Source organism: Triticum aestivum, chromosome 3A, assembly GCF_018294505.1.
Source record: "Triticum aestivum cultivar Chinese Spring chromosome 3A, IWGSC CS RefSeq v2.1, whole genome shotgun sequence".
In the NCBI taxonomy this organism is placed as follows: Eukaryota; Viridiplantae; Streptophyta; class Magnoliopsida; order Poales; family Poaceae; genus Triticum; species Triticum aestivum.
Window position 1 is genome coordinate 559945005 of NC_057800.1, and position 11129 is coordinate 559956133.

Here is an 11129-nt window from a genome sequence, read left to right on the forward strand (position 1 = left end):
GCGGAACCTGGATGTTCATATTGGCTCCCACATATTCTACGAAGATCTTTATCGGTCAAACTGCATAACAATATACGTTGTTCCCTTTCTCATCGGTATGTTACTTGCCCGAGATTAGAACGTCGGTATCCTCATACCTAGTTCAATCTCGTTACCGGAAAGTCTCTTTACTCGTTCCGTAATGCAACATCCCGTAACTAACTCATTAGTCACATTGCTTGCAAGGCTTATAGTGATGTACATTACCGAGAGGGCCCAGAGATACCTCTCCGATACACGGAGTGACAAATCCTAATCTCGATTTATGCCAACTCAACAAACACCATTGGAGACACCTGTAGAGCATCTTTATAATCACCCAGTTAGGTTGTGACGTTTGATAGCACACAAGGTGTTCCTCCGATATTCAGGAGTTACATAATCTCATAGTCAGAGGAACATGTATAAGTCATGATGAAAGCAATAGCAATAAACTAAACGATCATAGTGCCAAGCTAACGGATGGGTCTTGTCCATCACATCATTCTCTAATGATGTGATCCCGTTCATCAAATGACAACACATGTCCATGGTTAGGAAGCTTGACCATCTTTGATTAGCGAGCTTGTCAAGTAGAGGCATACTAGGGACACTCTGTTTGTCTATGTATTCACACATGTACTAAGTTTCTAGTTAATACAATTCTAGCATGAATAATAAACATTTATCATGATATAAGGAAATATAAATAACAACTTTATTATTGCCTCTAGGGCATATTTCCTTCAGTCTCCCACTGGCACTATCGTCAATAATCTAGTTCACATCGCCATGTGATTTAACACCAATAGTTCACATCACCATGTGACCAACACCCAAAGGGTTTACTAGAGTCAATAATCTAGTTCACATCACCATGTGATTAACATCCAAAGAGTACTAAGGTGTGATCATGTTTTGCTTGTGAGAGAAGTTGAGTCAATGGGTCTGTCACATCCAGAGCTATATGTATTTTACAAATTTTCTATGTCTACAATGCTCTGCATGGAGCTACTCTAGCTAATTGCTCCCACTTTCAATATGCATCTATATCGAGCCTTAGAGTCATCTAGATCAGTGTAAAAAGCTTGCATCAACATAACTCTTTACGACGAACTCTTTTATCACTTCCATAACCGAGAAATCTTTCCTTAGTCCTCTAAGGATAATTTTGACCACTGTCCGGTGATCTACTGCTAGATCACTATTGTACTCCCTTGCCAAAATCATGCAAAGGTATACAATAGGACTGGTACACAACATAACATACTTTATAGAACCTATGACTGAGGCATAGGGAATGACTTTTCATTCTCTTTCTATTTTCTGCCGTGGTTGGGTTTTGAGTCTTTACTCAACTTCACACCTTGCAACATAGGCAAGAACTCCTTTGACTGTTCCATTTTGAACTACTTCAAAATCTTGTCAAGCTATGTACTCATTGAAAAATCTTATGAAGCGTCTTGATCTATCTCTATAGATCTTGATGCTCAGTGTGTAAGCAGCTTCACCGAGGTCTTTCTTTGAAAAACTCCTTTCAAACACTTCTTTATGCTTTCCAAAAAATTCTACATCATTTCCGATCAACAATATGTCACTCACATATACTTATCAGAAAGGCTGTAGTGCTCCCACTCACTTTCTTTTAAATACAGGCTTCACCGCAAGTCTGTATAAAACTATATGCTTTGATCGACTCATCAAAGCATATATTCCAACTCCGAGATGCTTGCACCAGTCCATAGATGGATCGCTGGAGCTTGCACACTTTGTCAGCATCTTTAGGATTGACAAAACCTTCTGGTTGCATCATATACAACTCTTCTTTAATAAATCCATTAAGGAATGTAGTTTTGATATCCATTTGCCAGATTTCATAAAATACGGCAACTGCTAACATGATTCGGACAGACTTTTAAGCATCGATACAAGTGAGAAAATCTCATCGTAGTCAATAGCTTGAACTTGTCGAAAACATTTTGTGAAAATTTGAGCTTTGTAGATAGTAACACTACTATCAATGTCCGTCTTCCTCTTGAAGATCCATTTATTCGGAATGGCTCACCGATCATCGGGCAAGTCAACCAAAGTCCATACTTTGTTCTCATACATGGACCCCATCTCAGTTTTCATGGCCTTAAGCCATTTCACGGAATCTGGGCTCATCATCGCTTCCTCATAGTTCGTATGTTCGTCATGGTCTAGTAACATGACTTCCAGAACAGGATTACTGTACCACTCTGGTGTGGAACATACTCTGGTTGACCTACGAGGTTTGGTAGTAACTTGATCTGAAGTTTCATGATCATCATCATTAACTTCCTCACTAATTGGTGTAGGCATCACTAGAACTGATTTCTGTGATGAACTACTTTCCAATTCGGGAGAAGCTACAATTACCTCATCAAGTTCTACTTTCCTCCCACTCATTTCTTTCGAGAGAAACTCCTTCTCTAGAAAGGATCCATTTTTAGCAACAAAGATCTTGCCTTCGGATCTGTGATAGAAGGTGTTCCCAACAATTTCTTTTGGGTATCCTATGAAGACGCACTTCTTCGATTTGAGTTTGAGCTTATCAGACTGAAACTTTTTCACATATGCATCGCAACCCCAAACTTTAAGAAATGATATCTTAGGTTTCTTGCTAAACCACCGTTCATACGGTGTCATCTCAATGGATTTTTAGACGATGCCTTATTTAATGTGAATGCAGCTGTCTCTAATGCATAACCCCAAAATGATATTGGTAAATCGGTAGGAGACATCATAGATCGCACCATATCTAATAAAGTACAGTTATGACATTCAGACACACCATTACGCTGTGGTGTTCTAGGTGCCGTGAGTTGCGAAACTATTCAACATTGTTTCAACTGAAGGCCAAACTCGTAATTCAAATATTTTACCTCCGCGATCAGATCGTAGAAACTTTATTTTCTTGTTACGATGATTCTCCACTTCACTCTGAAATTCTTTGAACTTTTCAAACGTTTCAGACTTGTGTTTCATTAAGTATATATACTCACATATGCTCAAATCATCTGTGAAGGTCAGAAAATAACGATACCTGCCATGAGCCTCAACACTCACCGGACCGCATACATCGGTATGTATTATTTCAATAAGTCAGTGGCTCGCTCTATTGTTCCAGAGAACGGAGTCTTAGTCATCTTTCCCATGAGGCATGGTTCGCAAGCATCAAATGATTCGTAATGCAGTGATTCCAAAAGTCCATCCACATGGAGTTTCTTCATGTGCTTTACACCAATATGACCTAAACGGTAGTGCCACAAGTATGTTGCACTATCATTATCAACTTTGCATCTTTTGGAATAAATATTATGAATATGTGTATCACTACGATCAGATTCAATAAACCATTTATATTGAGTCTATGACCATAGAAGGTTTTATTCATATAAATATAACAACAATTATTCTTTGACTTAAATGAATAACCATATTGCAATAAACATGATCCAATCATATTTATGCTCAACGCAGTCACCAAATAACATTTATTTTTAGGTTCAACACTAATCCCAAAGGTAAAGGGAGTGTGCGATGGTGATCTTATCAACCTTGGAATCACTTCCAACTCACATCATCACCTCGGCGTTAACTAGTCTCTGTTTATTTTGCAACTCCCATTTCGAGTTACTACTCTTTAGCAACTAAACCAGTATCAAATACTGAGGAGTTTCTATAAACACTAGTAAGGTACACATCAATAACATGTATATAAAATATACTTTTGTTCACTTTGCCATCCTTCTTATCTGCCAAGTATCTAGGGCAGTTCCACTTCCAGTGACCATTTCCTTTGTAGTAGAAGCACTTAGTTCCAGGCTTGGGTCTAGATTTGGGCTTCTTCATGGGACTGGCAACTTGCTTGCCATTCTTCTTGAAGTTCCCTATCTTTCCCTTGCCCTTTTACTTGAAACTAGTGGTCTTGTCGAACATCAACATTTGATGCTTTTCTTGATTTCTACCTTCATCGATTTCAGCATCACGAAGAGCTCGGGAATCGTTTTCGTCATCCCTTGCATATTATAGTTCATCACGAAGTTCCAGTAACTTGGCGATAGTGACTAGAGAACTCTTTCAATCACTATTTTATCTGGAAGATTAACTCCCAATTGATTCAAGTGATTGTAGTACTCAGACAACTAGAGTACATGCTCACCGGTTGAGCTATTCTCCTCCATCTTGTAGGCAAAGTACTTGTCAGAGGTCTCATACCTCTTGACTCGGGCATGAGTCTGAAATTCCAATTTCAGCTCTTAGAACATCTTATATGCTACGTGGCGTTCAAAACGTTTTTGAAGTCCCGGTTCTAAGCCGTAAAGCATGGCACACTAAACTATCAAGTGATTATCATACCGAGCTTGCCAAACGTTCATAACGTCTGCATCTGCTCCTGCAATAGGTCCGTCACCTAGCGGTGCATCCAGGACATAATTCTTCTATGCAGCAATGAGGATAATCCTCAGATCACGGACCCAGACCGCATCATTGTTACTATCATCTTTCAACATAGTTTTTCTCTAGGAACATATCAAAAATAAAATGGGGAAGCTATATGCGAGCAATTGATCTACAACAAAGATATGCAAATACTATCAGGATTATGTTCATGATAAATTTAAGTTCAATTAATCATATTACTTAAGAACTCCCACTTAGATAGACATCCCTCTAATCATCTAAGTGATCACGTGATCCATATCAACTAAACCATGCCCGATCATCACATGAGATGGAGTAGTTTTCAATGGTGAACATCACTATGTTGATCATATCTACTATATGATTCACGCTCGACATTTCGGTCTCAGTGTTTCGAGGCCATATCTGCATATGCTAGGCTCATCAAGTTTAACCCGAGTATTCCGCCTGTGTAAAACTGGCTTGCACTCGTTTTATGTGAACTTGGAGCTTATCACACCCGATCATCACGTGGTGTCTCGGCACGACAAACTGTAGCGGTGGTGCATACTCAGGGAGAACACTTATACCTTGAAATTTAGCAAGAGATCATCTTATAATGCTACCACCGTAATAAGCAAAATAAGAATCATAAAAGATAAACATCATTGTAATCAAAATATGTGACATGATACGACCATCATCATTTTGTGCATTTGATCTCCATCTCCAAAGTACTGTCATGATCTCCATCGTCACCGGCATGACACCATGATCTCCATCATCTTGATCTTTATCAATGTGTCGTCACATGGTCGTCTCGCCAACTATTGCTTTTGCAACTATTGCTATCGCATAGCGATAAAGTAAAGCAATTACATGGCTCTTGCATCTTATGCAATAATGAGACAACCATAAGGCTCCTGCTAGTTGTCGATAACTTCAATAAAACATGATCATCTCATACAACAATTTATATCTCATCATGTCTTCACCATATCACATCTCAACATGCCCTACGCATCAAACCATAACGCGCTATAGTGATTGTTTTTTGATCTTCAGAAAGAACCCTGTTCATTGAATCTGATTCAACTAAAGTTGGAGAAACTGACACCCACTAGCCACATGTGTGCGAAGCACGTTGGTAGAACCAGTCTCACGTAACCGTACGCATAATGTCTGTCTGAGCCACTTCATCTAACAATAACGCTGAATCAAGAATCAACTAGTGACGGCAAGCAATAAGTATATACCCACGCCCACAACTCCTTTGTGTTGTACTCGTGCAAATAACATCTACGCATAAACCTGGCTCGGATGCCACTGTTGGGGAACGCAGTAATTTCAAAAAAAATCCTACTCACACGCAAGATCTATCATGGTGATGCATAGCAATGAGATGGGAAGAGTGTTGTCTACATACCCTCATAGACTGTAAGTGGAAGCGTTATGACAACGAGGTTGATGTAGTCGTACGTCTTCATGATCCGACCGATCCTAGCACCGAAAGTACGACACCTCGGCGATCTGCACATGTTCAGCTTGGTAACGTCCCACGAACTCATGATCCAGCTGAGCGTCGAGGGACAGCTTCGTCAGAACGACAGCGTGATGACAATGATGATGAAGTTACTGGCATAGGGCTTCGCCTAAGAACTACGATGATATGACCGAGGTGGATTATGGTGGAGGGGGGCACCGCACACGGCTAAGACAGTTGTCTGTTGTGTGTTCTAGGGTGCCCCTTGCTACCTCTTGACCACTGCCTTGGATTTCCCCGAAGAGGAAGGGATGATGCAGCAAAGTAGCGTAAGTATTTCCCTCAGTTTTTGAGAACCAAGGTATCAATCCAGTAGGAGGCTACGCTCGAGTCCCTCGTATCTACACAAAAACAATAGCTCAACGCAACCAACGCGCTTAGGGGTTGTCAATCCATTCACGGTCACTTACGAAAGTGAGATCTGATCGAGATGATAACTAAATTTTTTTGGTATTTTTGGTATAGAGATGCAAAGAAAAAAGTAAAAGCAAGGTAAAAGCAAACAATAATAAAGTGATGGAGATTGATATGATGAGAAAGAGACCCGGGGGCCATAGGTTTCACTAGTGGCTTCTCTCAAGAGCATAAGTATTCTACGGTGGGTGAACAAATTACTGTTGAGCAATTGACAGAATTGAGCATAGTTATGAGAATATCTAGGTATGATGATGTATATAGGCATCACGTCCGAGACAAGTAGACCGAAATGATTCTGCATCTACTACTATTACTCCACTCATCGACCACTATCTGGCATGCATCTAGAGTATTAAGTTAAAAACAGAGTAACGCCTTAAGCAAGATGACATGATGCAGAGGGATAGTTCCATGCAATATGATAAAAACTCCATCTTGTTATCCTCGATGGCAACAATACAATACGTGCCTTGCTGCCCCTTCTGTCACTGGGAAAGGACACAGCAAGATTGAACCCAAAGCTAAGCACTTCTCCCATGGCAAGAAAAACCAATCTAGTAGGCCAAACCAAACTGATAATTCGAAGAGACTTGCAAAGATAACCAATCATACATAAAAGAATTCAGAGAAGATTCAAATATTATTCATAGATAGACTTGATCATAAACCCACAATTCATCAGTCTCAACAAACACACCGCAAAAAGAAGATTACATCAAATAGATCTCCACAAGAGAGGGGGAGCACATTGTATTGAGATCAAAAAGAGAGAAGAAGCCATCTAGCTACTAGCTATGGACCCGTAGGTCTGAAGTAAACTACTCACACTTCATCGGAGGGGCTTGGATGATGATGTAGAAACCTCTGTGATCGATGCCCCCTCCGGCAGAGCTCCGGAACAGGCCCCAAGATGGGATCTCGTGGATACAGAAAGTTGCGGCGGTGGAATTAGGTTTTTGGCTCCGTCCCCGATCGTTTGGGGTTACGTGGATATATATAGGAGGAAGAAGTACGTTGGTGGAGCTTCGAGGGGCCCATGAGGTAGGGGGCTCCCTAGGGGGGGCGCCCTCCACCCTCGTGAACACCTCGTGGCTTTCTTGATGGAGGGTCCAAGTCTCCTGGATCTTATCTGATGAGAAAATCACGTTTCCGAAGGTTTCATTCCGTTTGGACTCCGTTTGATATTCCTTTTCTTCGAAACCCTAAAACAGGCAAAAACAACAATTCTGGGCTGGGCCTCCGGTAAATAGGTTAGTCCCAAAAATAATATAAAAGTGGATAATAAAGCCAAATAATGTCTAAGATAGTGGATAATATAGCATGGAGCAATCAAAAATTATAGATACGTTGGAGACGTATCAAGCATCCCAAGCTTAAGTCCTGCTCGTCCTCGAGTAGGTAAATGATAAAAACAGAATTTTTGATGCAGAGTGCTAATTGGCATAATTTTAATGTAATTCTTCTTAATTGTGGTATGAATATTCAAATCCAAAAGATTCAAGAAAAAAGTTCATATTTACATAAAAATGATAATACTTCAAGCATACTAACTAAGCAATTATGCCTTCTCAAAATAACATGGCCAAAGAAAGTTCATCCCCACAAAATCATATAGTTTAGTCATGTTTCATTTTCGTCACACAAGAATGCTCTCATCATGCACAACCCCGATGACAAGCCAATCAATTGTTTCATACTTTAGTAATCTCAAACCTATAAACTTTCACGCAATATATGAGCGCGAGCCATGGACATAGCACTATGGGTGGAATAGAATATAATGAGGGGGGTTATGTGGAGAAGACAAAAAAGGAGAAAGTCTCACATCAACGAGGCTAATCAATGGGCTATGGAGATGCCCACCGATTGATGTTAATGCAAGGAGTAGGGATTGCCATGCAACGGATGCACTAGAGCTATGAATGTATGAAAGCTCAACAAAAGAAACTAGTGGGTGTGCATCCAACTTGCTTGCTCATGAAGACCTAGGGCACTTGAGGAGGCCCATTGTTGGAATATACAAGCCAAGTTCTATAATGAAAAATTCCCGCTAGTATATGAAAGTGATAATATGAGAGATTCTCTACTATGAAGATCATGGTGCTACTTTGAAGCACAAGTGTGGTAAAAGGATAGTAACATTGTCCCTTCTCTCTTTTTCTCTCAATTTTTTGGGCCTTCTCCTTTTTATGGCCTTTCGTTTTTTGGGGGGCATTCTCTTTTTTTATGGCCTTTATTTTTTTTATACCTCACTTGGGACAATGCTCTAATAATGATGATCATCACACTTCTATTTATTTACAACTCAATGATTACAACTCGATACTAGAACAAAGATGACTCTATATGAATGCCTCCGGCGGTGTACCGGGATATGCAATGAACCAAGAGTGACATGTATGAAAGAATTATGAACGTTGGCTTTGCCACAAATACAATGTCAACTACATGATCATGCTAAGCAATATGACAATGATGAATGTGTCATGATAAACGGAATGATGGAAAGTTGCATGGCAATATATCTCGGAATGGCTATGGAAATGCCATAATAGGTAGGTATGGTGGCTGTTTTGAGGAAGATATAAGGAGGTTTATGTGTGAAAGAGCGTATCATATCATGGGGTTTGGATGCACCGGCGAAGTTTGCGCCAACTCTCAATGTGAGAAAGGGCAATGCACGGTACCGAAGAGGCTAGCAAGGATGGAAGGGTGAGAGTGCGTATAATCCATGGACTCAACATTAGTCATAAAGAACTCACATACTTATTGCAAAAATCTACAAGTCATCAAAAACCTCGGCACTACGCGCATGCTCCTAGGGGGATAGATTGGTAGGAAAAGACCATCGCTCGTCCCCAACCGCCAGTCATAAGGAAGACAATCAAATAACACCTCATGCTTCAAATTTGTTGCATAACATTTACCATACGTGCATGCTACGGGACTTGCAAACTTCAACACAAGTATTTCTCAATTTCACAACTACTCAACTAGCATGACTTTGATATTATTACCTCCATATCTCAAAACAATCATCAAGCATCAAACTTTTCTTAGTATTCAATACACTCATACGAAAGTTTTATTATTAATCTTGCATACCAAGCATATTAGGATATTAAGCAAATTACCATGCTATTAAGACTCTCAAAATAATCTAAGTGAAGCATGAGATATCAATAGTTTCTATAGAACAAATCCACCACCGTGATCTAAAAGATATAAGTGAAGTACTAGAGCAAAACTATAAAGCTCAAAAGATATAAGTGAAGCACATAGAGTATTCTATCAAATTCCAAATCATGTATGGCTCTCCCAAAAGGTGTGTACAGCAAGGATTATTGTGGTATACTAACAAGAAAAGACTCAAATCATAAAAGACGCTCCAAGCAAAACACATATCATGTGGTGAATAAAAATATAGCTCCAAGTAAAGTTACTGATAGAAGTAGACGAAAGAGGCGATGCCTTCCGGGGCATCCCCAAGCTTTGGCTTTTTGGTGTCCTTAGATTATCTTGGGGATGCCATGGGCATCCCCAAGCTTAGGCTCTTACCACTTCTTGTTCCATAATCCACCAAATCTTTACCCAAAACTTGAAAACTTCACAACACAAAACTTAAAGTAGAAAATCTCGTGAGCTCCGTTAGCGAAAGAAAACAAAAGACCACTTCAAGGTACTGTAATTAACTCATTATTTATTTATATTGGTGTTATAACTACTTTATTCCAACTTCTCTATGGATTATAAACTATTTTAAAAGCCATAGATTCATCAAAATAAGCGAACAACACACGAAAAACAGAATCTGTCAAAAACAGAACAGTCTGTAGTAATCTGCAGCTAGTGCAAGATCTGGAACCCCAAAAATTCTAAAATAAATTGCTGGACGTGTGGAATTTATCTATTAATCATCTGCAAAAATAATTAACTAAATATCACTTCCCAAATAAAAATGACAGCAGTACTCGTGAGCGCTAAAGTTTCTGTTTTTTACAGCAGGTTCAACAAGACTTTCCCCAAGTCTTCCCAACGGTTCTACTTGGCACAAACACTAATTAAACACAAAAAACACAACCAAAACAGAGGATAAATAATTTATTTATTACTAAACAGGAGCAAAAATCAAGGAATAAAAATAAAATTGGGTTGCCTCCCAACAAGCGCTATCGTTTAACGCCCCTAGCTAGGCATAACAAGCAAGAATAGATCTAGGTATTGCCATCTTTGGTAGGCAATCCATAAGTGGATCTCATGATAGATTCATATGGTAATTTTATTTTCTTTCTAGGGAAGTGTTCCATGACCTTTTTTAATGGAAATTGAAATGTAATATTCCCTTCCTTCATATCAATAATTGCACCAACCGTTCTAAGGAAAGGTCTACCAAGAATAATAGGGCAAGAAGGATTGCAATCTATATCAAGAACGATAAAATCTACGGACACATAATTCCTATTAGCAACAATAAGAACATCATTAATTCTTCCCATAGGTTTCTTAATAGTGGAATCCACAAGATGTAAGTTTAGAGAGCAATCATCAAAATCACGAAAACCTAGCAAATCACACAAAGTTTTGGGAATAGTAGAGACACTAGCACCCAAATCACACAAAGCATAAAACTCATAATTTTTAATTTTAATTTTAATAGTAGGTTCCCACTCATCATAAAGTTTTCTAGGGACAAAAATTTCAATTCAAGTTTTTCTTCATAAGA